Here is a 23,642-nt window from a genome sequence, read left to right on the forward strand (position 1 = left end):
CCCGATCTCGTCTGATCTCGGAGGCTAAGCAGGGTCGGGCCTGGTTAGTACCTGGATGGGAGACCGCCTGGGAATACCAGGTGCTGTAGGCTTTTTTGTTTTGGTGGAGTCTTGAATCTCTTTTTTCCCCCAGTCTTTCTTCCATGCTATCTTCAAGAGAGTTAAGGACAGCCATGGTTATCGCCTACGGCCACATCACCTTGAAAGCGCCCGATCTCGTCTGATCTCGGAGGCTAAGCAGGGTCGGGCCTGGTTAGTACCTGGATGGGAGACCGCCTGGGAATACCAGGTGCTGTAGGCTTTTTTGTTTTGGTGGAGTCTTGAATCTCTTTTTTCCCCCAGTCTTTCTTCCATGCTATCTTCAAGAGAGTTAAGGACAGCCATGGTTATCGCCTACGGCCACATCACCTTGAAAGCGCCCGATCTCGTCTGATCTCGGAGGCTAAGCAGGGTCGGGCCTGGTTAGTACCTGGATGGGAGACCGCCTGGGAATACAGGTGCTGTAGGCTTTTTTGTTTTGGTGGAGTCTTGAATCTCTTTTTTCCCCCAGTCTTTCTTCCATGCTATCTTCAAGAGAGTTAAGGACAGCCATGGTTATCGCCTACGGCCACATCACCTTGAAAGCGCCCGATCTCGTCTGATCTCGGAGGCTAAGCAGGGTCGGGCCTGGTTAGTACCTGGATGGAGACCGCCTGGGAATACCAGGTGCTGTAGGCTTTTTGTTTTGGTGGAGTCTTGAATCTCTTTTTTCCCCCAGTCTTTCTTCCATGCTATCTTCAAGAGGTTAAGGACAGCCATGGTTATCGCCTACGGCCACATCACCTTGAAAGCGCCCGATCTCGTCTGATCTCGGAGGCTAAGCAGGGTCGGGCCTGGTTAGTACCTGGATGGGAGACCGCCTGGGAATACCAGGTGCTGTAGGCTTTTTTGTTTTGGTGGAGTCTTGAATCTCTTTTTTCCCCCAGTCTTTCTTCCATGCTATCTTCAAGAGAGTTAAGGACAGCCATGGTTATCGCCTACGGCCACATCACCTTGAAAGCGCCCGATCCGTCTGATCTCGGAGGCTAAGCAGGGTCGGGCCTGGTTAGTACCTGGATGGGAGACCGCCTGGGAATACCAGGTGCTGTAGGCTTTTTTGTTTTGGTGGAGTCTTGAATCTCTTTTTTCCCCCAGTCTTTCTTCCATGCTATCTTCAAGAGAGTTAAGGACAGCCATGGTTATCGCCTACGGCCACATCACCTTGAAAGCGCCCGATCTCGTCTGATCTCGGAGGCTAAGCAGGGTCGGGCCAGGTTAGTACCTGGATGGGAGACCGCCTGGGAATACAGGTGCTGTAGGCTTTTTTGTTTTGGTGGAGTCTTGAATCTCTTTTTTCCCCCAGTCTTTCTTCCATGCTATCTTCAAGAGAGTTAAGGACAGCCATGGTTATCGCCTACGGCCACATCACCTTGAAAGCGCCCGATCTCGTCTGATCTCGGAGGCTAAGCAGGGTCGGGCCTGGTTAGTACCTGGATGGGAGACCGCCTGGGAATACCAGGTGCTGTAGGCTTTTTTGTTTTGGTGGAGTCTTGAATCTCTTTTTTCCCCCAGTCTTTCTTCCATGCTATCTTCAAGAGAGTTAAGGACAGCCATGGTTATCGCCTACGGCCACATCACCTTGAAAGCGCCCGATCTCGTCTGATCTCGGAGGCTAAGCAGGGTCGGGCCTGGTTAGTACCTGGATGGGAGACCGCCTGGGAATACCAGGTGCTGTAGGCTTTTTTGTTTTGGTGGAGTCTTGAATCTCTTTTTTCCCCCAGTCTTTCTTCCATGCTATCTTCAAGAGAGTTAAGGACAGCCATGGTTATCGCCTACGGCCACATCACCTTGAAAGCGCCCGATCTCGTCTGATCTCGGAGGCTAAGCAGGGTCGGGCCTGTTAGTACCTGGATGGGAGACCGCCTGGGAATACCAGGTGCTGTAGGCTTTTTTGTTTTGGTGGAGTCTTGAATCTCTTTTTTCCCCCAGTCTTTCTTCATGCTATCTTCAAGAGAGTTAAGGACAGCCATGGTTATCGCCTACGGCCACATCACCTTGAAAGCGCCCGATCTCGTCTGATCTCGGAGGCTAAGCAGGGTCGGGCCTGGTTAGTACCTGGATGGGGAGACCGCCTGGGAATACCAGGTGCTGTAGGCTTTTTTGTTTTGGTGGAGTCTTGAATCTCTTTTTTCCCCCAGTCTTTCTTCCATGCTATCTTCAAGAGAGTTAAGGACAGCCATGGTTATCGCCTACGGCCACATCACCTTGAAAGCGCCCGATCTCGTCTGATCTCGGAGGCTAAGCAGGGTCGGGCCTGGTTAGTACCTGGATGGGAGACCGCCCTGGGAATACCAGGTGCTGTAGGCTTTTTTGTTTTGGTGGAGTCTTGAATCTCTTTTTTCCCCCAGTCTTTCTTCCATGCTATCTTCAAGAGAGTTAAGGACAGCCATGGTTATCGCCTACGGCCACATCACCTTGAAAGCGCCCGATCTCGTCTGATCTCGGAGGCTAAGCAGGGTCGGGCCTGGTTAGTACCTGGATGGGAGACCGCCTGGGAATACCAGGTGCTGTAGGCTTTTTTGTTTTGGTGGAGTCTTGAATCTCTTTTTTCCCCCAGTCTTTCTTCCATGCTATCTTCAAGAGAGTTAAGGACAGCCATGGTTATCGCCTACGGCCACATCACCTTGAAAGCGCCCGATCTCGTCTGATCTCGGAGGCTAAGCAGGGTCGGGCCTGGTTAGTACCTGGATGGGAGACCGCCTGGGAATACCAGGTGCTGTAGGCTTTTTTGTTTTGGTGGAGTCTTGAATCTCTTTTTTTCCCCCAGTCTTTCTTCCATGCTATCTTCAAGAGAGTTAAGGACAGCCATGGTTATCGCCTACGGCCACATCACCTTGAAAGCGCCCGATCTCGTCTGATCTCGGAGGCTAAGCAGGGTCGGGCCTGGTTAGTACCTGGATGGGAGACCGCCTGGGAATACCCAGGTGCTGTAGGCTTTTTTGTTTTGGTGGAGTCTTGAATCTCTTTTTTCCCCCAGTCTTTCTTCCATGCTATCTTCAAGAGAGTTAAGGACAGCCATGGTTATCGCCTACGGCCACATCACCTTGAAAGCGCCCGATCTCGTCTGATCTCGGAGGCTAAGCAGGGTCGGGCCTGGTTAGTACCTGGATGGGAGACCGCCTGGGAATACCAGGTGCTGTAGGCTTTTTTGTTTTGGTGGAGTCTTGAATCTCTTTTTTCCCCCAGTCTTTCTTCCATGCTATCTTCAAGAGAGTTAAGGACAGCCATGGTTATCGCCTACGGCCACATCACCTTGAAAGCGCCCGATCTCGTCTGATCTCGGAGGCTAAGCAGGGTCGGGCCTGGTTAGTACCTGGATGGGAGACCGCCTGGGAATACCAGGTGCTGTAGGCTTTTTTGTTTTGGTGGAGTCTTGAATCTCTTTTTTCCCCCGTCCTTTCTTCCATGCTATCTTCAAGAGAGTTAAGGGACAGCCATGGTTATCGCCTACGGCCACATCACCTTGAAAGCGCCCGATCTCGTCTGATCTCGGAGGCTAAGCAGGGTCGGGCCTGGTTAGTACCTGGATGGGAGACCGCCTGGGAATACCAGGTGCTGTAGGCTTTTTTGTTTTGGTGGAGTCTTGAATCTCTTTTTTCCCCCAGTCTTTCTTCCATGCTATCTTCAAGAGAGTTAAGGACAGCCATGGTTATCGCCTACGGCCACATCACCTTGAAAGCGCCCGATCTCGTCTGATCTCGGAGGCTAAGCAGGGTCGGGCCTGGTTAGTACCTGGATGGGAGACCGCCTGGGAATACCAGGTGCTGTAGGCTTTTTTGTTTTGGTGGAGTCTTGAATCTCTTTTTTTCCCCCAGTCTTTCTTCCATGCTATCTTCAAGAGAGTTAAGGACAGCCATGGTTATCGCCTACGGCCACATCACCTTGAAAGCGCCCGATCTCGTCTGATCTCGGAGGCTAAGCAGGGTCGGGCCTGGTTAGTACCTGGATGGGAGACCGCCTGGGAATACCAGGTGCTGTAGGCTTTTTTGTTTTGGTGGAGTCTTGAATCTCTTTTTTCCCCCAGTCTTTCTTCCATGCTATCTTCAAGAGAGTTAAGGACAGCCATGGTTATCGCCTACGGCCACATCACCTTGAAAGCGCCCGATCTCGTCTGATCTCGGAGGCTAAGCAGGGTCGGGCCTGGTTAGTACCTGGATGGGAGACCGCCTGGGAATACCAGGTGCTGTAGGCTTTTTTGTTTTGGTGGAGTCTTGAATCTCTTTTTTCCCCCAGTCTTTCTTCCATGCTATCTTCAAGAGAGTTAAGGACAGCCATGGTTATCGCCTACGGCCAATCACCTTGAAAGCGCCCGATCTCGTCTGATCTCGGAGGCTAAGCAGGGTCGGGCCTGGTTAGTACCTGGATGGGAGACCGCCTGGGAATACCAGGTGCTGTAGGCTTTTTTGTTTTGGTGGAGTCTTGAATCTCTTTTTTCCCCCAGTCTTTCTTCCATGCTATCTTCAAGAGAGTTAAGGACAGCCATGGTTATCGCCTACGGCCACATCACCTTGAAAGCGCCCGATCTCGTCTGATCTCGGAGGCTAAGCAGGGTCGGGCCTGGTTAGTACCTGGATGGGAGACCGCCTGGGAATACCAGGTGCTGTAGGCTTTTTTGTTTTGGTGGAGTCTTGAATCTCTTTTTCCCCCCAGTCTTTCTTCCATGCTATCTTCAAGAGAGTTAAGGACAGCCATGGTTATCGCCTACGGCCACATCACCTTGAAAGCGCCCGATCTCGTCTGATCTCGGAGGCTAAGCAGGGTCGGGCTTGGTTAGTACCTGGATGGGAGGACCGCCTGGGAATACAGGTGCTGTAGGCTTTTTTGTTTTGTTGTGTGGTGGAGTCCTTGAACTCTTTTTTCCCCAGTCTTTCTTCCAAGTAGTTCAGACATCACCTTGAAAGCGCCCGATCTCGTCTGATCTCGGAGGCTAAGCAGGGTCGGGCCTGGTTAGTCTTTCTTCCATGCTATCTTCAAGAGAGTTAAGGACAGCCATGGTTATCGCCTACGGCCACATCACCTTGAAAGCGCCCGATCTCGTCTGATCTCGGAGGCTAAGCAGGGTCGGGCCTGGTTAGTACCTGGATGGGAGACCGCCTGGGAATACCAGGTGCTGTAGGCTTTTTTGTTTTGGTGGAGTCTTGAATCTCTTTTTTCCCCCAGTCTTTCTTCCATGCTATCTTCAAGAGAGTTAAGGACAGCCATGGTTATCGCCTACGGCCACATCACCTTGAAAGCGCCCGATCTCGTCTGATCTCGGAGGCTAAGCAGGGTCGGGCCTGGTTAGTACCTGGATGGGAGACCGCCTGGGAATACCAGGTGCTGTAGGCTTTTTTGTTTTGGTGGAGTCTTGAATCTCTTTTTTCCCCCAGTCTTTCTTCCATGCTATCTCAAGAGAGTTAAGGACAGCCATGGTTATCGCCTACTGGCCACATCACCTTGAAAGCGCCCGATCTCGTCTGATCTCGGAGGCTAAGCAGGGTCGGGCCTGGTTAGTACCTGGATGGGAGACCGCCTGGGAATACCAGGTGCTGTAGGCTTTTTTGTTTTGGTGGAGTCTTGAATCTCTTTTTCCCCCCAGTCTTTCTTCCATGCTATCTTCAAGAGAGTTAAGGACAGCCATGGTTATCGCCTACGGCCACATCACCTTGAAAGCGCCCGATCTCGTCTGATCTCGGAGGCTAAGCAGGGTCGGGCCTGGTTAGTACCTGGATGGGAGACCGCCTGGGATACCAGGTGCTGTAGGCTTTTTAGTTTTGGTGGAGTCCTTGAATCTCTTTTTTTCCCCAGTCTTTCTTCCATGCTATCTTCAAGAGAGTTAAGGACAGCCATGGTTATCGCCTACGGCCACATCACCTTGAAAGCGCCCGATCTCGTCTGATCTCGGAGGCTAGCAGGGTCGGGCCTGGTTAGTACCTGGATGGGAGACCGCCTGGGAATACCAGGTGCTGTAGGCTTTTTTGTTTTGGTGGAGTCTTGAATCTCTTTTTTCCCCCAGTCTTTCTCCATGCTATCTTCAAGAGAGTTAAGGACAGCCATGGTTATCGCCTACGGCCCACATCACCTTGAAAGCGCCCGATCTCGTCTGATCTCGGAGGCTAAGCAGGGTCGGGCCTGGTTAGTACCTGGATGGGAGACCGCCTGGGAATACCAGGTGCTGTAGGCTTTTTTGTTTTGGTGGAGTCTTGAATCTCTTTTTTCCCCCAGTCTTTCTTCCATGCTATCTTCAAGAGAGTAAGGACAGCCATGGTTATCGCCTATCGGCCACATCACCCTTGAAAGCGCCCGATCTCGTCTGATCTCGGAGGCTAAGCAGGGTCGGGCCTGGTTAGTACTGGATGGGAGACGCCTGGGAATACCAGGTGCTGTAGGCTTTTTTGTTTTGGTGGAGTCTTGATTCTCTTTTTTTCCCCCAGTCTTTCTTCCATGCTATCTTCAAGAGAGTTAAGGACAGCCATGGTTATCGCCTACGGCCACATCACCTTGAAAGCGCCCCGATCTCGTCTGATCTCGGAGGCTAAGCAGGGTCGGGCCTGGTTAGTACCTGGATGGGAGACCGCCTGGGAATACCAGGTGCTGTAGGCTTTTTTGTTTTGGTGGAGTCTTGAATCTCTTTTTTCCCCCAGTCTTTCTTCCATGCTATCTTCAAGAGAGTTAAGGACAGCCATGGTTATCGCCTACGGCCACATCACCTTGAAAGCGCCCGATCTCGTCTGATCTTCGGAGGCCTAAGCAGGGTCGGGCCTGGTTAGTACCTGGATGGGAGACCGCCTGGGATACCAGGTGCTGTAGGCTTTTTTGTTTTGGTGGAGTCTTGAATCTCTTTTTTCCCCCAGTCTTTCTCCCATGCTATCTTCAAGAGAGTTAAGGACAGCCATGGTTATCGCCTACGGCCACATCACCTTGAAAGCGCCCGAACTCGTCTGATCTCGGAGGCTAAGCAGGGTCGGGCCTGGTTAGTACCTGGATGGGAGACCGCCTGGGAATACCAGGTGCTGTATGGCTTTTTTTGTTTTGGTGGAGTCTTGAATCTCTTTTTTACCCCAGTCTTTCTTCCATGCTATCTTCAAGAGAGTTAAGGACAGCCATGGTTATCGCCTACGGCCACATCACCTTGAAAGCGCCCGATCTCGTCTGATCTCGGAGGCTAAGCAGGGTCGGGCCTGGTTAGTACCTGGATGGGAGACCGCCTGGGAATACCAGGTGCTGTAGGCTTTTATGTTTTGGTGGAGTTCCCCCCCCCCCCCCCCCCCCCCCACCCCGATGAATCTCTTTTTTCCCCCGAGTCTTTCTTCCATGCTATCTTCAAGAGAGTTAAGGACAGCCATGGTTAATCGCTACGGCCACATCACCCTTGAAAGCGCCCGATCTCGTCTGATCTCGGAGGCTAAGCAGGGTCGGGCCTGGTTAGTACCTGGATGGGAGACCGCCTGGGAATACCAGGTGCTGTAGGCTTTTTTTTTTTTGGTGGAGTCTTGAATCTCTTTTTTTTCCCCCAGTCTTTCTTCCATGCTATCTTCAAGAGAGTTAAGGACAGCCATGGTTATCGCCTACGGCCACCATCACCTTGAAAGCGCCCGATCTCGTCTGATCTCGGAGGCTAAGCAGGGTCGGGCCTGGTTAGTACCTGGATGGGAGACCGCCTGGTATTCCCAGGTGCTGTAGGCTTTTTTGTTTTGGTGGAGTCTTGAATCTCTTTTTTCCCCAGTCTTTCTTCCATGCTATCTTCAAGAGAGTTAAGGACAGCCATGGTTATCGCCTACGGCCACATCACCTTGAAAGCGCCCGATCTCGTCTGATCTCGGAGGCTAAGCAGGGTCGGGCGTGGTTAGTACCTGGATGGGAGACCGCCTGGGAATACCAGGTGCTGTAGGCTTTTTTGTTTTGGTGGAGTCTTGAATCTTCTTTTTTCCCCCAGTCTTTCTTCCATGCTATCTTCAAGAGAGTTAAGGACAGCCATGGTTATCGCCTACGGCCACATCACCTTGAAAGCGCCCGATCTCGTTTGATCTCGGAGGCTAAGCAGGGTCGGGCCTGGTTAGTACCTGGATGGGAGACCGCCTGGGAATACCAGGTGCTGTAGGCTTTTTTGTTGTGGTGGAGTCCTTGAATCTCTTTTTTTCCCCCAGTCTTTCTTCCATGCTATCTTCAAGAGAGTTAAGGACAGCCATGGTTATCGCCTACGGCCACATCACCTTGAAAGCGCCCGAATCTCGTCTGGGGCCTGGTTAGTACCTGGATGGGAGACCGCCTGGGAATACCAGGTGCTGTAGGCTTTTTTGTTTTGGTGGAGTCTTGAATCTCTTTTTTCCCCCAGTCTTTCTTCCATGCTATCTTCAAGAGAGTTAAGGACAGCCATGGTTATCGCCTACGGCCACATTCCCTTGAAAGCGCCCGATCTCGTCTGATCTCGGAGGCTAAGCAGGGTCGGGCCTGGTTAGTACCTGGATGGGAGACCGCCTGGGAATACCAGGTGCTGTAGGCTTTTTTTGTTTTTGGTGGAGTCCTTGAATCTCTTTTTTCCCCCAGTCTTTCTCCATGCTATCTTCAAGAGAGTTAAGGACAGCCATGGTTATCGCCTACGGCCACATCACCTGAAAGCGCCCGATCTCGTCTGATCTCGGAGGCTAAGCAGGGTCGGGCCTGGTTAGTACCTGGATGGGAGACCGCCTGGGAATACCAGGTGCTGTAGGCTTTTTTTGTTTTGGTGGAGTCTTGAATCTCTTTTTTCCCCCAGTCTTTCTTCCATGCTATCTTCAAGAGAGTTAAGGACAGCCATGGTTATCGCCTACGGCCACATCACCTTGGAAAGCGCCCCGATCTCGTCTGATCTCGGAGGCTAAGCAGGGTCGGGCCCTGGTTAGTACTGGTTGGAGACCGCCTGGGAATACCAGGTGCTGTAGGCTTTTTTGTTTTGGTGGAGTCTTGAATCTCTTTTTTCCCCCAGTCTTTCTTCCATGCTATCTTCAAGAGAGTTAAGGACAGCCATGGTTATCGCCTACGGCCACATCACCTTGAAAGCGCCCGATCTCGTCTGATCTCGGAGGCTAAGCAGGGTCGGGCCTGGTTAGTACCTGGATGGGAGACCGCCTGGGAATACCAGGTGCTGTAGGCTTTTTTGTTTTGGTGGAGTCTTGAATCTCTTTTTTCCCCCAGTCTTTCTTCCATGCTATCTTCAAGAGAGTTAAGGACAGCCATGGTTATCGCCTACGGCCACATCACCTTGAAAGCGCCCGATCTCGTCTGATCTCGGAGGCTAAGCAGGGTCGGGCCTGGTTAGTACCTGGATGGGAGACCGCCTGGGAATACCAGGTGCTGTAGGCTTTTTTGTTTTGGTGGAGTCTTGAATCTCTTTTTTCCCCCAGTCTTTCTTCCATGCTATCTTCAAGAGAGTTAAGGACAGCCATGGTTATCGCCTACGGCCACATCACCTTGAAAGCGCCCGATCTCGTCTGATCTCGGAGGCTAAGCAGGGTCGGGCCTGGTTAGTACCTGGATGGGAGACCGCCTGGGAATACCAGGTGCTGTAGGCTTTTTTGTTTTGGTGGAGTCTTGAATCTCTTTTTTCCCCCAGTCTTTCTTCCATGCTATCTTCAAGAGAGTTAAGGACAGCCATGGTTATCGCCTACGGCCACATCACCTTGAAAGCGCCCGATCTCGTCTGATCTCGGAGGCTAAGCAGGGTCGGGCCTGGTTAGTACCTGGATGGGAGACCGCCTGGGAATACCAGGTGCTGTAGGCTTTTTTGTTTTGGTGGAGTCTTGAATCTCTTTTTTCCCCCAGTCTTTCTTCCATGCTATCTTCAAGAGAGTTAAGGACAGCCATGGTTATCGCCTACGGCCACATCACCTTGAAAGCGCCCGATCTCGTCTGATCTCGGAGGCTAAGCAGGGTCGGGCCTGGTTAGTACCTGGATGGGAGACCGCCTGGGAATACCAGGTGCTGTAGGCTTTTTTGTTTTGGTGGAGTCTTGAATCTCTTTTTTCCCCCAGTCTTTCTTCCATGCTATCTTCAAGAGAGTTAAGGACAGCCATGGTTATCGCCTACGGCCACATCACCTTGAAAGCGCCCGATCTCGTCTGATCTCGGAGGCTAAGCAGGGTCGGGCCTGGTTAGTACCTGGATGGGAGGACGCCAGGGAATACCAGGTGCTGTAGGCTTTTTTGTTTTGGTGGAGTCTTGAATCTCTTTTTTCCCCCAGTCTTTCTTCCATGCTATCTTCAAGAGAGTTAAGGACAGCCATGGTTATCGCCTACGGCCACATCACCTTGAAAGCGCCCGATCTCGTCTGATCTCGGAGGCTAAGCAGGGTCGGGCCTGGTTAGTACCTGGATGGGAGACCGCCTGGGAATACCAGGTGCTGTAGGCTTTTTTGTTTTGGTGGGGGTTTGAATCTCTTTTTTCCCCCAGTCTTTCTTCCATGCTATCTTCAAGAGAGTTAAGGACAGCCATGGTTATCGCCTACGGCCACATCACCTTGAAAGCGCCCGATCTCGTCTGATCTCGGAGGCTAAGCAGGGTCGGGCCTGGTTAGTACCTGGATGGGAGACCGCCTGGGAATACCAGGTGCTGTAGGCTTTTTTGTTTTGGTGGAGTCTTGAATCTCTTTTTTTCCCCCAGTCTTTCTTCCATGCTATCTTCAAGAGAGTTAAGGACAGCCATGGTTATCGCCTACGGCCACATCACCTTGAAAGCGCCAGATCTCGTCTGATCTCGGAGGCTAAGCAGGGTCGGGCCTGGATGGGAGACCGCCTGGGAATACCAGGTGCTGTAGGCTTTTTTGTTTTGGTGGAGTCTTGAATCTCTTTTTTCCCCCAGTCTTTCTTCCATGCTATCTTCAAGAGAGTTAAGGACAGCCATGGTTATCGCCTACGGCCACATCACCTTGAAAGCGCCCGATCTCGTCTGATCTCGGAGGCTAAGCAGGGTCGGGCCTGGTTAGTACCTGGATGGGAGACCGCCTGGGAATACCAGGTGCTGTAGGCTTTTTTGTTTTGGTGGAGTCTTGAATCTCTTTTTTCCCCCAGTCTTTCTTCCATGCTATCTTCAAGAGAGTTAAGGACAGCCATGGTTATCGCCTACGGCCACATCACCTTGAAAGCGCCCGATCTCGTCTGATCTCGGAGGCTAAGCAGGGTCGGGCCTGGTTAGTACCTGGATGGGAGACCGCCTGGGAATACCAGGTGCTGTAGGCTTTTTTGTTTTGGTGGAGTCTTGAATCTCTTTTTTCCCCCAGTCTTTCTTCCATGCTATCTTCAAGAGAGTTAAGGACAGCCATGGTTATCGCCTACGGCCACATCACCTTGAAAGCGCCCGATCTCGTCTGATCTCGGAGGCTAAGCAGGGTCGGGCCTGGTTAGTACCTGGATGGGAGACCGCCTGGGAATACCAGGTGCTGTAGGCTTTTTTGTTTTGGTGGAGTCTTGAATCTCTTTTTTCCCCCAGTCTTTCTTCCATGCTATCTTCAAGAGAGTTAAGGACAGCCATGGTTATCGCCTACGGCCACATCACCTTGAAAGCCCCCGATCTCGTCTGATCTCGGAGGCTAAGCAGGGTCGGGCCTGGTTAGTACCTGGATGGGAGACCGCCTGGGAATACCAGGTGCTGTAGGCTTTTTTGTTTTGGTGGAGTCTTGAATCTCTTTTTTCCCCCAGTCTTTCTTCCATGCTATCTTCAAGAGAGTTAAGGACAGCCATGGCTATCGCCTACGGCCACATCACCTTGAAAGCGCCCGATCTCGTCTGATCTCGGAGGCTAAGCAGGGTCGGGCCTGGTTAGTACCTGGATGGGAGACCGCCTGGGAATACCAGGTGCTGTAGGCTTTTTTGTTTTGGTGGAGTCTTGAATCTCTTTTTTCCCCCAGTCTTTCTTCCATGCTATCTTCAAGAGAGTTAAGGACAGCCATGGTTATCGCCTACGGCCACATCACCTTGAAAGCGCCCGATCTCGTCTGATCTCGGAGGCTAAGCAGGGTCGGGCCTGGTTAGTACCTGGATGGGAGACCGCCTGGGAATACCCGGTGCTGTAGGCTTTTTTGTTTTGGTGGAGTCTTGAATCTCTTTTTTCCCCCAGTCTTTCTTCCATGCTATCTTCAAGAGAGTTAAGGACAGCCATGGTTATCGCCTACGGCCACATCACCTTGAAAGCGCCCGATCTCGTCTGATCTCGGAGGCTAAGCAGGGTCGGGCCTGGTTAGTACCTGGATGGGAGACCGCCTGGGAATACCAGGTGCTGTAGGCTTTTTTGTTTTGGTGGAGTCTTGAATCTCTTTTTTCCCCCAGTCTTTCTTCCATGCTATCTTCAAGAGAGTTAAGGACAGCCATGGTTATCGCCTACGGCCACATCACCTTGAAAGCGCCCGATCTCGTCTGATCTCGGAGGCTAAGCAGGGTCGGGCCTGGTTAGTACCTGGATGGGAGACCGCCTGGGAATACCAGGTGCTGTAGGCTTTTTTGTTTTGGTGGAGTCTTGAATCTCTTTTTTCCCCCAGTCTTTCTTCCATGCTATCTTCAAGAGAGTTAAGGACAGCCATGGTTAACGCCTACGGCCACATCACCTTGAAAGCGCCCGATCTCGTCTGATCTCGGAGGCTAAGCAGGGTCGGGCCTGGTTAGTACCTGGATGGGAGACCGCCTGGGAATACCAGGTGCTGTAGGCTTTTTTGTTTTGGTGGAGTCTTGAATCTCTTTTTTCCCCCAGTCTTTCTTCCATGCTATCTTCAAGAGAGTTAAGGACAGCCATGGTTATCGCCTACGGCCACATCACCTTGAAAGCGCCCGATCTCGTCTGATCTCGGAGGCTAAGCAGGGTCGGGCCTGGTTAGTACCTGGATGGGAGACCGCCTGGGAATACCAGGTGCTGTAGGCTTTTTTGTTTTGGTGGAGTCTTGAATCTCTTTTTTCCCCCAGTCTTTCTTCCATGCTATCTTCAAGAGAGTTAAGGACAGCCATGGTTATCGCCTACGGCCACATCACCTTGAAAGCGCCCGATCTCGTCTGATCTCGGAGGCTAAGCAGGGTCGGGCCTGGTTAGTACCTTGATGGGAGACCGCCTGGGAATACCAGGTGCTGTAGGCTTTTTTGTTTTGGTGGAGTCTTGAATCTCTTTTTTCCCCCAGTCTTTCTTCCATGCTATCTTCAAGAGAGTTAAGGACAGCCATGGTTATCGCCTACGGCCACATCACCTTGAAAGCGCCCGATCTCGTCTGATCTCGGAGGCTAAGCAGGGTCGGGCCTGGTTAGTACCTGGATGGGAGACCGCCTGGAATACCAGGTGCTGTAGGCTTTTTTGTTTTGGTGGAGTCTTGAATCTCTTTTTTCCCCCAGTCTTTCTTCCATGCTATCTTCAAGAGAGTTAAGGACAGCCATGGTTATCGCCTACGGCCACATCACCTTGAAAGCGCCCGATCTCGTCTGATCTCGGAGGCTAAGCAGGGTCGGGCCTGGTTAGTACCTGGATGGGAGACCGCCTGGGAATACCAGGTGCTGTAGGGTTTTTTGTTTTGGTGGAGTCTTGAATCTCTTTTTTCCCCCAGTCTTTCTTCCATGCTATCTTCAAGAGAGTTAAGGACAGCCATGGTTATCGCCTATGGCCACATCACCTTGAAAGCGCCCGATCTCGTCTGATCTCGGAGGCTAAGCAGGGTCGGGCCTGGTTAGTACCTGGATGGGAGACCGCCTGGGAATACCAGGTGCTGTAGGCTTTTTTGTTTTGGTGGAGTCTTGAATCTCTTTTTTCCCCCAGTCTTTCTTCCATGCTATCTTCAAGAGAGTTAAGGACAGCCATGGTTATCGCCTACGGCCACATCACCTTGAAAGCGCCCGATCTCGTCTGATCTCGGAGGCTAAGCAGGGTCGGGCCTGGTTAGTACCTGGATGGGAGACCGCCTGGGAATACCAGGTGCTGTAGGCTTTTTTGTTTTGGTGGAGTCTTGAATCTCTTTTTTCCCCCAGTCTTTCTTCCATGCTATCTTCAAGAGAGTTAAGGACAGCCATGGTTATCGCCTACGGCCACATCACCTTGAAAGCGCCCGATCTCGTCTGATCTCGGAGGCTAAGCAGGGTCGGGCCTGGTTAGTACCTGGATGGGAGACCGCCTGGGAATACCAGGTGCTGTAGGCTTTTTTGTTTTGGTGGAGTCTTGAATCTCTTTTTTCCCCCAGTCTTTCTTCCATGCTATCTTCAAGAGAGTTAAGGACAGCCATGGTTATCGCCTACGGCCACATCACCTTGAAAGCGCCCGATCTCGTCTGATCTCGGAGGCTAAGCAGGGTCGGGCCTGGATGGGAGACCGCCTGGGAATACCAGGTGCTGTAGGCTTTTTTGTTTTGGTGGAGTCTTGAATCTCTTTTTTCCCCCAGTCTTTCTTCCATGCTATCTTCAAGAGAGTTAAGGACAGCCATGGTTATCGCCTACGGCCACATCACCTTGAAAGCGCCCGATCTCGTCTGATCTCGGAGGCTAAGCAGGGTCGGGCCTGGTTAGTACCTGGATGGGAGACCGCCTGGGAATACCAGGTGCTGTAGGCTTTTTTGTTTTGGTGGAGTCTTGAATCTCTTTTTTCCCCCAGTCTTTCTTCCATGCTATCTTCAAGAGAGTTAAGGACAGCCATGGTTATCGCCTACGGCCACATCAACTTGAAAGCGCCCGATCTCGTCTGATCTCGGAGGCTAAGCAGGGTCGGGCCTGGTTAGTACCTGGATGGGAGACCGCCTGGGAATACCAGGTGCTGTAGGCTTTTTTGTTTTGGTGGAGTCTTGAATCTCTTTTTTCCCCCAGTCTTTCTTCCATGCTATCTTCAAGAGAGTTAAGGACAGCCATGGTTATCGCCTACGGCCACATCACCTTGAAAGCGCCCGATCTCGTCTGATCTCGGAGGCTAAGCAGGGTCGGGCCTGGTTAGTACCTGGATGGGAGACCGCCTGGGAATACCAGGTGCTGTAGGCTTTTTTGTTTTGGTGGAGTCTTGAATCTCTTTTTTCCCCCAGTCTTTCTTCCATGCTATCTTCAAGAGAGTTAAGGACAGCCATGGTTATCGCCTACGGCCACATCACCTTGAAAGCGCCCGATCTCGTCTGATCTCGGAGGCTAAGCAGGGTCGGGCCTGGTTAGTACCTGGATGGGAGACCGCCTGGGAATACCAGGTGCTGTAGGCTTTTTTGTTTTGGTGGAGTCTTGAATCTCTTTTTTCCCCCAGTCTTTCTTCCATGCTATCTTCAAGAGAGTTAAGGACAGCCATGGCTATCGCCTACGGCCACATCACCTTGAAAGCGCCCGATCTCGTCTGATCTCGGAGGCTAAGCAGGGTCGGGCCTGGTTAGTACCTGGATGGGAGACCGCCTGGGAATACCAGGTGCTGTAGGCTTTTTTGTTTTGGTGGAGTCTTGAATCTCTTTTTTCCCCCAGTCTTTCTTCCATGCTATCTTCAAGAGAGTTAAGGACAGCCATGGTTATCGCCTACGGCCACATCACCTTGAAAGCGCCCGATCTCGTCTGATCTCGGAGGCTAAGCAGGGTCGGGCCTGGTTAGTACCTGGATGGGAGACCGCCTGGGAATACCCGGTGCTGTAGGCTTTTTTGTTTTGGTGGAGTCTTGAATCTCTTTTTTCCCCCAGTCTTTCTTCCATGCTATCTTCAAGAGAGTTAAGGACAGCCATGGTTATCGCCTACGGCCACATCACCTTGAAAGCGCCCGATCTCGTCTGATCTCGGAGGCTAAGCAGGGTCGGGCCTGGTTAGTACCTGGATGGGAGACCGCCTGGGAATACCAGGTGCTGTAGGCTTTTTTGTTTTGGTGGAGTCTTGAATCTCTTTTTTCCCCCAGTCTTTCTTCCATGCTATCTTCAAGAGAGTTAAGGACAGCCATGGTTATCGCCTACGGCCACATCACCTTGAAAGCGCCCGATCTCGTCTGATCTCGGAGGCTAAGCAGGGTCGGGCCTGGTTAGTACCTGGATGGGAGACCGCCTGGGAATACCAGGTGCTGTAGGCATTTTTGTTTTGGTGGAGTCTTGAATCTCTTTTTTCCCCCAGTCTTTCTTCCATGCTATCTTCAAGAGAGTTAAGGACAGCCATGGTTAACGCCTACGGCCACATCACCTTGAAAGCGCCCGATCTCGTCTGATCTCGGAGGCTAAGCAGGGTCGGGCCTGGTTAGTACCTGGATGGGAGACCGCCTGGGAATACCAGGTGCTGTAGGCTTTTTTGTTTTGGTGGAGTCTTGAATCTCTTTTTTCCCCCAGTCTTTCTTCCATGCTATCTTCAAGAGAGTTAAGGACAGCCATGGTTATCGCCTACGGCCACATCACCTTGAAAGCGCCCGATCTCGTCTGATCTCGGAGGCTAAGCAGGGTCGGGCCTGGTTAGTACCTGGATGGGAGACCGCCTGGGAATACCAGGTGCTGTAGGCTTTTTTGTTTTGGTGGAGTCTTGAATCTCTTTTTTCCCCCAGTCTTTCTTCCATGCTATCTTCAAGAGAGTTAAGGACAGCCATGGTTATCGCCTACGGCCACATCACCTTGAAAGCGCCCGATCTCGTCTGATCTCGGAGGCTAAGCAGGGTCGGGCCTGGTTAGTACCTGGATGGGAGACCGCCTGGGAATACCAGGTGCTGTAGGCTTTTTTGTTTTGGTGGAGTCTTGAATCTCTTTTTTCCCCCAGTCTTTCTTCCATGCTATCTTCAAGAGAGTTAAGGACAGCCATGGTTATTGTTGGTGTTGAGACCCTGGTCTCACAGATAGTCCCTGACTACCCGGCGATCAGCTCGTGTTGTGTCTGCAGGCCTGGGAGGTTGGTCTCGTTTCAGAGAAGTAACATAGACGGAGACATATAATTGTGAAACCAAACTCTGTTTATTTTTGGCTCGTTTGCTGATTATAAAGAGGGGAAATAAGGGCGTACATTGTGGTTTTCAAAATACATATAACAATTCTTATAGGCTAAATGTTTTGCAGAAAAACAATCGTCATTTAGGGGATTTTTGGATTTTTAAGCGAGTAAGCATATCACCGAATATAGACATAGAAACTCATGACAAAAGGCAGCTGACTGTCTGAGTCTCTACGTGGCCCTTGATTGCAACAGAAAATAGAACAACTCAGCAAAAACACGTATACACTTATATTGCTTATGTGGCTAAAATATGTCTGTATAAAATGGAGTATATGCATACAAAATGGAGTGCAAGCTGGATTGAGCTTCTGTCATCCCCCACAACCCCCTCTTAAAATATAATTAAATCCTTAATTAATTTTCTCATGTTGGAACTCATGATCATTTAGGAATGTCATCAGGGGATATACATCTCCCTGGTATATCTAATGTGGGTGGCGGATTAACCCTTTGCATCCCTGCTGGAGGAAAGGGACCAAGTCACATCCATCCCTAAATGATGAGGTTCTTTTTCTTTAGTTTATGCATTTTAATGTATGTTGAGTAATCCCCGGGTGCGTGTGGTTTCAGGGTGTCATAATCTGGAACTTGGTTTGACACCATGGAAGTGTCGTGGGTGGGGGATTTGGAAGCCCTGGCAATAATACACATTATGAGCTTAAAACATGCATATAGAAATAATAGAAAAAGCAAAATTATTATAATAGTCATAGCAATGTCTTTCAACCATGAGAATATCCCTCCAAGCCCAAAACTCCCTTTACCAAAAGGACTCCATGTTTTAGCAATATCCCTGGCTTCTTGTTGCAGGCTATCTACCTCCTTCCGGTGTTGTGCAATAATGTCATAATAATCGGGTATTTCAACAGATGTATTGTGTATCCATGTGCAACACTCGTAATCCTCTGTAACCTCACATAACCCAGTAAGGGCAGCACTCATGCTTTCGATGGCTAGGTCATGGAGCTCAAGTTGTTTCTTAATTGCTCTCATCTCTTCATTTAAATTGGTGATGTCCCCCGAATTTTTATCTAGGATTTCATCAAGAATTTTAGAGTAATTGTTTAGCCTTTTCATTATGTCTATTCCCCAACCGGTCCAAGAAGGAAACCAGGCCCATGCCATATCCTTCTCGAAAAATAATTCCCTTTTATGGCGATGTTTAAGGGGATATCTAGGATGCATACTAGCTTCAAGGAGATGCTCACCCTTGTCACCTCCCACTACGCCCATAATGGGGACTAGGGATGCAAGATAACACCATCCCTGGGGTTTAGTGGGGATCCAAGGGTGACAGATTTTCCCACAACAAATATAAATACTGTTTCCTAGGGCTAGGGGCCTTTTGTTGAATATTGTCATTACCTCGTCAGAAAGACTTGAAAAGGTGAAACTTGACAACAGCTGACCTACTGGGGAGGTGGAGCTTGAGCTAAGGAAATCCATTAAGGTGGCGTTCATGGTAGGGTCTGAAGTGTGAAATACAGGGTCCTCAATTGAAGTCATTGAAAAATTAATTTTAGTATGTTGGCAAACTTCAGCCCTTTTTGTGGAGTTCCCCAACCTGAAACACCAGTCTGGGGAGTGGCTTCTACCAATAATTGGAAACGTAAGGGTATTATTTGGAAGCATCCTTGTGACGTTGGTAAGGATAATGGGAGGCGTGCCGTTTAAAAGGGGATAAAAATTTAGGGGCATCGCCATTAGAGGGATCCTAGCAGTACTAGGGTGTAGTTTACTACAAATCCAACACTTTTCATATCCAGTTTTTCGGGCATAGGCATACTTAAACTTTAACAATAACATATTGTCTGTGAGACTATCTGTCTTACTCCCTTCGTTATATAGTTGTGTACCTCTCTTGTGCCTGGTATGTGTAACATTGGTGGTGATCTGATCTCTAACTTGTGCGATGGTTATTTGTTGGGAACTAAGGTTACTGGAAGGGATACTCCTCTTACCTTGGGGGATTTGCATTCCTTCGCTGTAATTCTTACCGCAAATACCTCGCAACCCCCCTAAATCTTCTGGGCTATAAATACAGTTGGTGGTAACCCATACTATGGAGAAAACTGAAAATGAGGTAAGTCCTATGAGCAACCAAAGTTTTCCAGAGTCCGGTGAAATTAAGATTGTCATTTTTCTACAGGGCCAAGGCTGTCTGCCTCCGGAACCCCCTTTTCTTGATTATCCTGTTCAAGGCCAGGGCAAGTCAGCTTGCCCTCGTTAGTGCCTCTCTTGCTTCCGGATCTTCCTCTTCAAGGCCAAGGCAACTTGCCTCCGTTAGTACCTCTCTTGTCTCTAAATCCGGACTTGCTTCTGGACTTGCTTCTGGACTTGCTTCTGGACTTGCTTCTGCGGTTGGACCTTTCTTTACCAGCTTTACTCGGGTTGCGTGGATCCAGGTGGGGCTGTTCTCTGTCAGGACTGCTGTTCTGGTCACTGCAACAATGATGGTGGGAGGTCCGTAGGTGAAGTCTTGCGGTCTTTTCCCTTTTGGATGTAACTTGACCACTACTTCGTCCCCCTCCCTGAAGGGGTGTGTGTTTTCCTGTGAAGAAAAAGGACATTTGCGAGTAACATCTTCCTCGGTGCGGACCAAGGTTTCGATCAGCTTCCTCACATATTCATCTCTCAGGTTATCAAGGTTATCCATGGTCATAAAAGTTTTCCTAGACCATGGAGTGGGGAAAGGTCTACCAAACAAAATTTCGAAGGGGGAATACCCTAGGGCTTTGTTGGGGGTCATTCTTATTTCAGCCATGATGGCTGGGAGGTACCTTTTCCAATTGGAAAAGGTTCCACCTGTTGCTTTCCTCACCTTGTCTTTAATCGTCCTATTCATCCGTTCCACAATCCCAGAGCTTTGGGGGTGGTAGGGAATGTGGAATTTCCATTCCACCTGTAATGTCTTGGCCAGTTCTCTACAAATTTTAGATGTGAAGGCGGGGCCTTGGTCTGAGTTTATTTGTATAGGTATTCCCCATCTGGGGACTATCTCTCTTGTCAGGATTCCTACCACTGTTTTAGCATCTTCTCTTTTTGTAGGGAATGCCTCTGGCCATCTACTGAAAACATCTATAATTACACAAACTGGCTGTGTGCCCCCCTTTACTGGGAGATGTGTAAAGTCAATTTGTAGATGTGTAAATGGCGTTGTTGGATAGGGTAGGTGCTCGTGTTTGACCTTGTGTGGGTTGTTGGGGTTGTTCCTAATGCAGGTTATGCATCTCTGAACAAAACTTTTTACCATAGGTTCAACTTTGGTAATGTAAAACATTGTTTTAAGTTGTTGTAAAGTGGCTTTCCAACCTATGTGTCCTATTCCGTGAACATGTGCTATGTAGATTGGGGCACTATGTTGTGGGATGCATGGTCTCCCCTCTTTGCAAATGAGTCCAGTTTTAGGACTCTTTTGTAACACCGGAAAACACCAATCAGCAAGTTCCTCTGGGGTAGCGGAAGCTTGCAAATCAGTTAGCAGCTGTGTTTCATCTGGGAGGAGAGGTACCAAGGTTGGCATGGTCAGGAAAGTTGAAATAACTGTCTTAGCCGCTAACTTGGCTGTGATATCAGCAAGGGCGTTTCCTTTTGATATGTCATCTGAGCCTTGAGTGTGTGCTCTACAATGGATGATGGCTAATTCTGATGGGAGTCTTATGGCATCTAGCAATTGTTTTATCAATTGGGCATGTGAAATGCGCTTACCGTCGGCTCCTATATATCCTCTGATGGACCATAATACTCCATGGTCAAAGACAACACCATGAGCGTACCTGGAATCAGTATATATAGTCACAGGTTGGTTGGCATATAGAGTGCAAGCTCTTGTTAAGGCTATTAACTCGGCTGCTTGTGCTGACTGGTGGTTGATTGGTTCCGCCTCGATGACAACATCAGGTAATTTTACTACTGCATAACCCGCATGATAAGTGTTGTCATTTGGGCGGGAGCAAGAACCATCTACAAAGATTACATCCCCTCTTTCCAGAGGGGCCTTTTGCATGTCTAATCTGGGAGATGTCATGACTTCTATAGATTCTAAACAACTGTGTTCTTCCGCTATAGTGTCATCATGGGACTTCAGTCCCAGCAATCCATTTAAGATCATTGCTGGTCCTGCCGTGGTGGAATTGTACTGGACTTTTAGTTGGGGGTTGCTCAGCAATATAATCTCATATCCACTCTGTCTCTGGGCAGACATATGTTGTGTGTGTATCCCTTTCAGAATAGATAACACATCATGTGTTGTGTGTAGGGTGGTAGGGTGACCCAGTGTGAAAACAGTAGCCATTTCGACAACCATAGCGCAAGTAGCCAGTGCTCGGAGGCACGAAGGAAAACCCTGGACTTGTAGAGGCATGACCTTAGAAAAAAATGCGACTGGTCGCATCTTCCCACCGTGTTCTTGGCCGAGAACGCCCGCCATGGTTTTACAATTATCCCTAGCATACAAATGGAACATTTGACTATAATCAGGGAGGCCAAGACCAGGACTTGTCATCATTGAACATTTCAATGCCTTAAACGCTTCACACATTTCTTCTGACCATTTAACATTATCGGGGGAATCTTTTAGCGTGGCTTGTCTTAAGATATTATCATAGAAGGAGCAATCGCGTATCCATTGCCTGCAATAGCTTATCATCCCAAGGAAAGATAACATGTCTTTCTTGGTGTGTGGGGTGACCAGGCCCACGATGGCATCGACCCGCGATTTGCTCAAGCTTCTTACTCCCTTTGAGAAGACAAAGCCTAAGTATTCCACCTTTTCTAAACACCACTGTAACTTCTGTTTCGACACCTTGTATCCACATTCTAACAACCACAATAACAATGACTTGCTATCTTCCTGGCTGGCTTCCACTGATTGGCTGCAGACCATCAGGTCATCGACATATTGCAGCACTACCGAACCTTGGGGGGGGTTCCATGGCCTTAGTGTGGACTGTAGTACAATGCTAAAAACCACGGGGGAGTCCACATATCCTTGCGGTAATCTTGACCAAGTCATTTGGCGCTTTCCATCAAGGCTAAAAGAAAAAATGGGCCTTGTCTCTTTGTCAACAGGTATACTGAAGAAGGCATTCTTCAGATCGATAACCGAAAAATGGGAGGCTTCATGTGGGATGGTTGCCAGAAGCGCGCTAATGTCTGGGACTATTGGCGCGATGGGAATAACTAAGTTGTTAATAGCCCTTAGGTCTTGAACAAAACGGTACTGGCCATCGGGCTTTTTTACTGGGTTTACTGGTGTGTTGTAAGATGAGATACAATACTCCAGTATACCTTTCTCCAGGTATTCTTCTACCTGGGGAGTGATTCCTTCTATTTTCTCTGGTGACAAAGGGTACTGTTTTTGGTAAACTGGCATAGCTTGGGGTTTAAGGGTGGCTTTATACGGGGTACAGTCTATTAAACCTGTGTCATGATTCCCTTCTGCCCAGATTTCGTTCGGTAGGTCTAGTGGTAGACTTACACAAATAAAATCTTCGCTTCTCTGAGTGACCTTCAGATTTGGTTCCACCGAAAAACAGGGCGAATCTACAATCAGTCCTCCCCCCCTCTTATCCACTGTGATACTCAAACTTAGTTTTTCAAAGAGATCTCTACCAAGCAGGTTTACTGGGCACCCGGGTATTATACTAAAGGCATGGGAGCAGATGAATCTGCCTGTATCATCGGTAACCTTCAAGCGATTAGTCTTGAAAGTGGGAGTTGATACCCCGTTTATTCCCATAGAAGGCGTTGACCTTTCCCTTGGGCCAGAATAATTACTTGGTGCCATAACGGACGTGGTCGCCCCGGAATCGACGATGAACGCAAGTTTTCTTTGGTTTACCGTTAAGTCTACGAGGGGCAGTTCCTTCCAAGTTTCTGTGATTTGTGGGAAAGTCGGGATATCAGCCTCCGGGCACCATCAGCGTTGTTGCTGTTGGTTTGACCAGTTGATAGGAAATTTATTCCCTGTCAACGTCGCCTGTGGTTGTTGTTCAGTGGACATGCTGTTGTTCTGGGGTTGGTAGTTTTTCCGGGGTCTAGGGCAGTCCCTGGCCCAATGATTAGGGTCTCCGCAATTGTAGCAGGTACCCTGGGGATACCTAGGCTGTGGTGGATCTCTCTGGTTCCTACCTCTCCCATATTCATTTCGGTTTTGACTAGGGTAACCTCTACCTCGACCTCTGCTCATTCCCCTCCCATACTGTGGGACTTCAATCTTGTCAGTAAAATGGTGGGTACTGATGGTTGGTTTCTTTATCTCAAAACATCCAGCAGCCTCCTTTTCAAAAAGATGCTTCTGGAAGTCTGTCACCGTATCGGATGGCCAAGAGGAAACCATTTGTTTGATGGGGGTGACGAGGTGAGGCAGAGTGTTAATCAGAAAAGTAGAAATGAATAATTGATCATTATCCTGTATCTTTAAACCAGCCTCTTGAACCCAACAGTCATGGAATCTCTTCCAATATTCGGGGATGGGTTCATCTTTCTTTTGTTTGCATGCTAGCGCGGTGGATAGGGATGATTTTTGTTTAAAAACTCTTTTCATTTCACCTTCCAATTCCTCCCACATTTTGGCCACTCCAGCTTCCGTGTTTAATGCATACTGTCCGGCTAAAGGATTGGATGGGGGAGGGGGTCGTGCTGGTGGTGGGTCTACTTCCTCCTGTTTTATCTGTA

At 49.6% G+C, this 23,642-nt stretch overlaps 69 non-coding genes and 8 pseudogenes across 69 annotated transcripts; all 77 read left to right on the forward strand.

Moving 5' to 3' along the window:
• On the forward strand, positions 1–92 carry LOC120922961 (annotated as a pseudogene; the record flags this gene model as incomplete).
• A 90-nt stretch (positions 93–182) lies between these two features.
• LOC120922824 lies at positions 183–301 on the forward strand. The gene has a single exon (XR_005745463.1). It is a non-coding gene; the product is annotated as a 5S ribosomal RNA (ribosomal RNA).
• Positions 302–391: 90 nt separating this feature from the next.
• On the forward strand, positions 392–509 carry LOC120922921. Its single transcript, XR_005745554.1, has one exon. It is a non-coding gene; the product is annotated as a 5S ribosomal RNA (ribosomal RNA).
• Positions 510–599: 90 nt separating this feature from the next.
• Positions 600–717, forward strand: LOC120922941. The gene has a single exon (XR_005745573.1). It is a non-coding gene; the product is annotated as a 5S ribosomal RNA (ribosomal RNA).
• Positions 718–805: 88 nt separating this feature from the next.
• On the forward strand, positions 806–924 carry LOC120922942. Its single transcript, XR_005745574.1, has one exon. It is a non-coding gene; the product is annotated as a 5S ribosomal RNA (ribosomal RNA).
• A 90-nt stretch (positions 925–1,014) lies between these two features.
• Positions 1,015–1,132, forward strand: LOC120922938. Its single transcript, XR_005745571.1, has one exon. It is a non-coding gene; the product is annotated as a 5S ribosomal RNA (ribosomal RNA).
• A 90-nt stretch (positions 1,133–1,222) lies between these two features.
• Positions 1,223–1,340, forward strand: LOC120922919. Its single transcript, XR_005745552.1, has one exon. It is a non-coding gene; the product is annotated as a 5S ribosomal RNA (ribosomal RNA).
• Positions 1,341–1,430: 90 nt separating this feature from the next.
• On the forward strand, positions 1,431–1,549 carry LOC120922970. The gene has a single exon (XR_005745593.1). It is a non-coding gene; the product is annotated as a 5S ribosomal RNA (ribosomal RNA).
• A 90-nt stretch (positions 1,550–1,639) lies between these two features.
• On the forward strand, positions 1,640–1,758 carry LOC120922981. The gene has a single exon (XR_005745604.1). It is a non-coding gene; the product is annotated as a 5S ribosomal RNA (ribosomal RNA).
• A 90-nt stretch (positions 1,759–1,848) lies between these two features.
• On the forward strand, positions 1,849–1,966 carry LOC120922943. Its single transcript, XR_005745575.1, has one exon. It is a non-coding gene; the product is annotated as a 5S ribosomal RNA (ribosomal RNA).
• Positions 1,967–2,055: 89 nt separating this feature from the next.
• On the forward strand, positions 2,056–2,175 carry LOC120922940. The gene has a single exon (XR_005745572.1). It is a non-coding gene; the product is annotated as a 5S ribosomal RNA (ribosomal RNA).
• A 90-nt stretch (positions 2,176–2,265) lies between these two features.
• Positions 2,266–2,385, forward strand: LOC120922934. The gene has a single exon (XR_005745567.1). It is a non-coding gene; the product is annotated as a 5S ribosomal RNA (ribosomal RNA).
• Positions 2,386–2,475: 90 nt separating this feature from the next.
• On the forward strand, positions 2,476–2,594 carry LOC120922993. Its single transcript, XR_005745615.1, has one exon. It is a non-coding gene; the product is annotated as a 5S ribosomal RNA (ribosomal RNA).
• Positions 2,595–2,684: 90 nt separating this feature from the next.
• LOC120922830 lies at positions 2,685–2,803 on the forward strand. The gene has a single exon (XR_005745469.1). It is a non-coding gene; the product is annotated as a 5S ribosomal RNA (ribosomal RNA).
• A 91-nt stretch (positions 2,804–2,894) lies between these two features.
• Positions 2,895–3,014, forward strand: LOC120922928. The gene has a single exon (XR_005745561.1). It is a non-coding gene; the product is annotated as a 5S ribosomal RNA (ribosomal RNA).
• Positions 3,015–3,104: 90 nt separating this feature from the next.
• On the forward strand, positions 3,105–3,223 carry LOC120922842. The gene has a single exon (XR_005745480.1). It is a non-coding gene; the product is annotated as a 5S ribosomal RNA (ribosomal RNA).
• Positions 3,224–3,313: 90 nt separating this feature from the next.
• LOC120922854 lies at positions 3,314–3,432 on the forward strand. Its single transcript, XR_005745491.1, has one exon. It is a non-coding gene; the product is annotated as a 5S ribosomal RNA (ribosomal RNA).
• Positions 3,433–3,523: 91 nt separating this feature from the next.
• On the forward strand, positions 3,524–3,642 carry LOC120922866. The gene has a single exon (XR_005745502.1). It is a non-coding gene; the product is annotated as a 5S ribosomal RNA (ribosomal RNA).
• Positions 3,643–3,732: 90 nt separating this feature from the next.
• LOC120922878 lies at positions 3,733–3,851 on the forward strand. Its single transcript, XR_005745513.1, has one exon. It is a non-coding gene; the product is annotated as a 5S ribosomal RNA (ribosomal RNA).
• Positions 3,852–3,942: 91 nt separating this feature from the next.
• On the forward strand, positions 3,943–4,061 carry LOC120922890. The gene has a single exon (XR_005745524.1). It is a non-coding gene; the product is annotated as a 5S ribosomal RNA (ribosomal RNA).
• A 90-nt stretch (positions 4,062–4,151) lies between these two features.
• Positions 4,152–4,270, forward strand: LOC120922901. Its single transcript, XR_005745535.1, has one exon. It is a non-coding gene; the product is annotated as a 5S ribosomal RNA (ribosomal RNA).
• Positions 4,271–4,360: 90 nt separating this feature from the next.
• LOC120922932 lies at positions 4,361–4,478 on the forward strand. The gene has a single exon (XR_005745565.1). It is a non-coding gene; the product is annotated as a 5S ribosomal RNA (ribosomal RNA).
• Positions 4,479–4,568: 90 nt separating this feature from the next.
• Positions 4,569–4,687, forward strand: LOC120922913. The gene has a single exon (XR_005745546.1). It is a non-coding gene; the product is annotated as a 5S ribosomal RNA (ribosomal RNA).
• A 90-nt stretch (positions 4,688–4,777) lies between these two features.
• On the forward strand, positions 4,778–4,896 carry LOC120922954 (annotated as a pseudogene).
• Positions 4,897–5,078: 182 nt separating this feature from the next.
• On the forward strand, positions 5,079–5,197 carry LOC120922924. The gene has a single exon (XR_005745557.1). It is a non-coding gene; the product is annotated as a 5S ribosomal RNA (ribosomal RNA).
• Positions 5,198–5,287: 90 nt separating this feature from the next.
• On the forward strand, positions 5,288–5,406 carry LOC120922935. The gene has a single exon (XR_005745568.1). It is a non-coding gene; the product is annotated as a 5S ribosomal RNA (ribosomal RNA).
• Positions 5,407–5,495: 89 nt separating this feature from the next.
• LOC120922936 lies at positions 5,496–5,615 on the forward strand. Its single transcript, XR_005745569.1, has one exon. It is a non-coding gene; the product is annotated as a 5S ribosomal RNA (ribosomal RNA).
• Positions 5,616–5,705: 90 nt separating this feature from the next.
• Positions 5,706–5,823, forward strand: LOC120922937. Its single transcript, XR_005745570.1, has one exon. It is a non-coding gene; the product is annotated as a 5S ribosomal RNA (ribosomal RNA).
• A 91-nt stretch (positions 5,824–5,914) lies between these two features.
• LOC120922950 lies at positions 5,915–6,032 on the forward strand. Its single transcript, XR_005745582.1, has one exon. It is a non-coding gene; the product is annotated as a 5S ribosomal RNA (ribosomal RNA).
• An 89-nt stretch (positions 6,033–6,121) lies between these two features.
• LOC120922933 lies at positions 6,122–6,241 on the forward strand. The gene has a single exon (XR_005745566.1). It is a non-coding gene; the product is annotated as a 5S ribosomal RNA (ribosomal RNA).
• Positions 6,242–6,330: 89 nt separating this feature from the next.
• Positions 6,331–6,449, forward strand: LOC120922958 (annotated as a pseudogene).
• A 91-nt stretch (positions 6,450–6,540) lies between these two features.
• On the forward strand, positions 6,541–6,660 carry LOC120922923. Its single transcript, XR_005745556.1, has one exon. It is a non-coding gene; the product is annotated as a 5S ribosomal RNA (ribosomal RNA).
• Positions 6,661–6,750: 90 nt separating this feature from the next.
• On the forward strand, positions 6,751–6,870 carry LOC120922957 (annotated as a pseudogene).
• Positions 6,871–6,960: 90 nt separating this feature from the next.
• Positions 6,961–7,079, forward strand: LOC120922951. Its single transcript, XR_005745583.1, has one exon. It is a non-coding gene; the product is annotated as a 5S ribosomal RNA (ribosomal RNA).
• Positions 7,080–7,171: 92 nt separating this feature from the next.
• Positions 7,172–7,290, forward strand: LOC120922948. The gene has a single exon (XR_005745580.1). It is a non-coding gene; the product is annotated as a 5S ribosomal RNA (ribosomal RNA).
• Positions 7,291–7,410: 120 nt separating this feature from the next.
• LOC120922953 lies at positions 7,411–7,530 on the forward strand (annotated as a pseudogene).
• Positions 7,531–7,623: 93 nt separating this feature from the next.
• On the forward strand, positions 7,624–7,743 carry LOC120922956 (annotated as a pseudogene).
• An 89-nt stretch (positions 7,744–7,832) lies between these two features.
• On the forward strand, positions 7,833–7,951 carry LOC120922929. Its single transcript, XR_005745562.1, has one exon. It is a non-coding gene; the product is annotated as a 5S ribosomal RNA (ribosomal RNA).
• Positions 7,952–8,042: 91 nt separating this feature from the next.
• On the forward strand, positions 8,043–8,161 carry LOC120922911. Its single transcript, XR_005745544.1, has one exon. It is a non-coding gene; the product is annotated as a 5S ribosomal RNA (ribosomal RNA).
• A 280-nt stretch (positions 8,162–8,441) lies between these two features.
• LOC120922925 lies at positions 8,442–8,560 on the forward strand. The gene has a single exon (XR_005745558.1). It is a non-coding gene; the product is annotated as a 5S ribosomal RNA (ribosomal RNA).
• Positions 8,561–8,652: 92 nt separating this feature from the next.
• On the forward strand, positions 8,653–8,770 carry LOC120922945. The gene has a single exon (XR_005745577.1). It is a non-coding gene; the product is annotated as a 5S ribosomal RNA (ribosomal RNA).
• A 91-nt stretch (positions 8,771–8,861) lies between these two features.
• LOC120922959 lies at positions 8,862–8,981 on the forward strand (annotated as a pseudogene).
• Positions 8,982–9,071: 90 nt separating this feature from the next.
• Positions 9,072–9,190, forward strand: LOC120922960. Its single transcript, XR_005745584.1, has one exon. It is a non-coding gene; the product is annotated as a 5S ribosomal RNA (ribosomal RNA).
• A 90-nt stretch (positions 9,191–9,280) lies between these two features.
• On the forward strand, positions 9,281–9,399 carry LOC120922962. The gene has a single exon (XR_005745585.1). It is a non-coding gene; the product is annotated as a 5S ribosomal RNA (ribosomal RNA).
• A 90-nt stretch (positions 9,400–9,489) lies between these two features.
• Positions 9,490–9,608, forward strand: LOC120922963. Its single transcript, XR_005745586.1, has one exon. It is a non-coding gene; the product is annotated as a 5S ribosomal RNA (ribosomal RNA).
• A 90-nt stretch (positions 9,609–9,698) lies between these two features.
• On the forward strand, positions 9,699–9,817 carry LOC120922964. Its single transcript, XR_005745587.1, has one exon. It is a non-coding gene; the product is annotated as a 5S ribosomal RNA (ribosomal RNA).
• A 90-nt stretch (positions 9,818–9,907) lies between these two features.
• LOC120922965 lies at positions 9,908–10,026 on the forward strand. The gene has a single exon (XR_005745588.1). It is a non-coding gene; the product is annotated as a 5S ribosomal RNA (ribosomal RNA).
• Positions 10,027–10,116: 90 nt separating this feature from the next.
• LOC120922952 lies at positions 10,117–10,235 on the forward strand (annotated as a pseudogene).
• A 90-nt stretch (positions 10,236–10,325) lies between these two features.
• On the forward strand, positions 10,326–10,444 carry LOC120922966. The gene has a single exon (XR_005745589.1). It is a non-coding gene; the product is annotated as a 5S ribosomal RNA (ribosomal RNA).
• A 90-nt stretch (positions 10,445–10,534) lies between these two features.
• On the forward strand, positions 10,535–10,653 carry LOC120922967. The gene has a single exon (XR_005745590.1). It is a non-coding gene; the product is annotated as a 5S ribosomal RNA (ribosomal RNA).
• Positions 10,654–10,942: 289 nt separating this feature from the next.
• LOC120922968 lies at positions 10,943–11,061 on the forward strand. Its single transcript, XR_005745591.1, has one exon. It is a non-coding gene; the product is annotated as a 5S ribosomal RNA (ribosomal RNA).
• Positions 11,062–11,151: 90 nt separating this feature from the next.
• LOC120922969 lies at positions 11,152–11,270 on the forward strand. Its single transcript, XR_005745592.1, has one exon. It is a non-coding gene; the product is annotated as a 5S ribosomal RNA (ribosomal RNA).
• A 90-nt stretch (positions 11,271–11,360) lies between these two features.
• On the forward strand, positions 11,361–11,479 carry LOC120922971. Its single transcript, XR_005745594.1, has one exon. It is a non-coding gene; the product is annotated as a 5S ribosomal RNA (ribosomal RNA).
• Positions 11,480–11,569: 90 nt separating this feature from the next.
• On the forward strand, positions 11,570–11,688 carry LOC120922915. Its single transcript, XR_005745548.1, has one exon. It is a non-coding gene; the product is annotated as a 5S ribosomal RNA (ribosomal RNA).
• Positions 11,689–11,778: 90 nt separating this feature from the next.
• Positions 11,779–11,897, forward strand: LOC120922972. The gene has a single exon (XR_005745595.1). It is a non-coding gene; the product is annotated as a 5S ribosomal RNA (ribosomal RNA).
• A 90-nt stretch (positions 11,898–11,987) lies between these two features.
• On the forward strand, positions 11,988–12,106 carry LOC120922912. Its single transcript, XR_005745545.1, has one exon. It is a non-coding gene; the product is annotated as a 5S ribosomal RNA (ribosomal RNA).
• Positions 12,107–12,196: 90 nt separating this feature from the next.
• On the forward strand, positions 12,197–12,315 carry LOC120922973. Its single transcript, XR_005745596.1, has one exon. It is a non-coding gene; the product is annotated as a 5S ribosomal RNA (ribosomal RNA).
• Positions 12,316–12,405: 90 nt separating this feature from the next.
• Positions 12,406–12,524, forward strand: LOC120922974. Its single transcript, XR_005745597.1, has one exon. It is a non-coding gene; the product is annotated as a 5S ribosomal RNA (ribosomal RNA).
• Positions 12,525–12,614: 90 nt separating this feature from the next.
• On the forward strand, positions 12,615–12,733 carry LOC120922975. Its single transcript, XR_005745598.1, has one exon. It is a non-coding gene; the product is annotated as a 5S ribosomal RNA (ribosomal RNA).
• A 90-nt stretch (positions 12,734–12,823) lies between these two features.
• LOC120922976 lies at positions 12,824–12,942 on the forward strand. Its single transcript, XR_005745599.1, has one exon. It is a non-coding gene; the product is annotated as a 5S ribosomal RNA (ribosomal RNA).
• A 90-nt stretch (positions 12,943–13,032) lies between these two features.
• Positions 13,033–13,151, forward strand: LOC120922910. Its single transcript, XR_005745543.1, has one exon. It is a non-coding gene; the product is annotated as a 5S ribosomal RNA (ribosomal RNA).
• Positions 13,152–13,241: 90 nt separating this feature from the next.
• On the forward strand, positions 13,242–13,359 carry LOC120922946. The gene has a single exon (XR_005745578.1). It is a non-coding gene; the product is annotated as a 5S ribosomal RNA (ribosomal RNA).
• Positions 13,360–13,449: 90 nt separating this feature from the next.
• LOC120922920 lies at positions 13,450–13,568 on the forward strand. Its single transcript, XR_005745553.1, has one exon. It is a non-coding gene; the product is annotated as a 5S ribosomal RNA (ribosomal RNA).
• Positions 13,569–13,658: 90 nt separating this feature from the next.
• LOC120922916 lies at positions 13,659–13,777 on the forward strand. The gene has a single exon (XR_005745549.1). It is a non-coding gene; the product is annotated as a 5S ribosomal RNA (ribosomal RNA).
• A 90-nt stretch (positions 13,778–13,867) lies between these two features.
• On the forward strand, positions 13,868–13,986 carry LOC120922977. The gene has a single exon (XR_005745600.1). It is a non-coding gene; the product is annotated as a 5S ribosomal RNA (ribosomal RNA).
• Positions 13,987–14,076: 90 nt separating this feature from the next.
• LOC120922978 lies at positions 14,077–14,195 on the forward strand. Its single transcript, XR_005745601.1, has one exon. It is a non-coding gene; the product is annotated as a 5S ribosomal RNA (ribosomal RNA).
• A 288-nt stretch (positions 14,196–14,483) lies between these two features.
• LOC120922979 lies at positions 14,484–14,602 on the forward strand. Its single transcript, XR_005745602.1, has one exon. It is a non-coding gene; the product is annotated as a 5S ribosomal RNA (ribosomal RNA).
• A 90-nt stretch (positions 14,603–14,692) lies between these two features.
• LOC120922922 lies at positions 14,693–14,811 on the forward strand. The gene has a single exon (XR_005745555.1). It is a non-coding gene; the product is annotated as a 5S ribosomal RNA (ribosomal RNA).
• A 90-nt stretch (positions 14,812–14,901) lies between these two features.
• LOC120922980 lies at positions 14,902–15,020 on the forward strand. Its single transcript, XR_005745603.1, has one exon. It is a non-coding gene; the product is annotated as a 5S ribosomal RNA (ribosomal RNA).
• A 90-nt stretch (positions 15,021–15,110) lies between these two features.
• Positions 15,111–15,229, forward strand: LOC120922982. Its single transcript, XR_005745605.1, has one exon. It is a non-coding gene; the product is annotated as a 5S ribosomal RNA (ribosomal RNA).
• A 90-nt stretch (positions 15,230–15,319) lies between these two features.
• On the forward strand, positions 15,320–15,438 carry LOC120922983. Its single transcript, XR_005745606.1, has one exon. It is a non-coding gene; the product is annotated as a 5S ribosomal RNA (ribosomal RNA).
• A 90-nt stretch (positions 15,439–15,528) lies between these two features.
• On the forward strand, positions 15,529–15,647 carry LOC120922914. Its single transcript, XR_005745547.1, has one exon. It is a non-coding gene; the product is annotated as a 5S ribosomal RNA (ribosomal RNA).
• Positions 15,648–15,737: 90 nt separating this feature from the next.
• LOC120922984 lies at positions 15,738–15,856 on the forward strand. Its single transcript, XR_005745607.1, has one exon. It is a non-coding gene; the product is annotated as a 5S ribosomal RNA (ribosomal RNA).
• Positions 15,857–15,946: 90 nt separating this feature from the next.
• On the forward strand, positions 15,947–16,065 carry LOC120922909. Its single transcript, XR_005745542.1, has one exon. It is a non-coding gene; the product is annotated as a 5S ribosomal RNA (ribosomal RNA).
• Positions 16,066–16,155: 90 nt separating this feature from the next.
• Positions 16,156–16,274, forward strand: LOC120922985. The gene has a single exon (XR_005745608.1). It is a non-coding gene; the product is annotated as a 5S ribosomal RNA (ribosomal RNA).
• A 90-nt stretch (positions 16,275–16,364) lies between these two features.
• Positions 16,365–16,483, forward strand: LOC120922986. The gene has a single exon (XR_005745609.1). It is a non-coding gene; the product is annotated as a 5S ribosomal RNA (ribosomal RNA).
• Positions 16,484–16,573: 90 nt separating this feature from the next.
• LOC120922987 lies at positions 16,574–16,692 on the forward strand. Its single transcript, XR_005745610.1, has one exon. It is a non-coding gene; the product is annotated as a 5S ribosomal RNA (ribosomal RNA).
• Positions 16,693–23,642: the final 6,950 nt, after the last annotated feature.

Source organism: Rana temporaria, unplaced genomic scaffold (assembly GCF_905171775.1).
Source record: "Rana temporaria unplaced genomic scaffold, aRanTem1.1, whole genome shotgun sequence".
Lineage (NCBI taxonomy): Eukaryota > Metazoa > Chordata > Amphibia > Anura > Ranidae > Rana > Rana temporaria.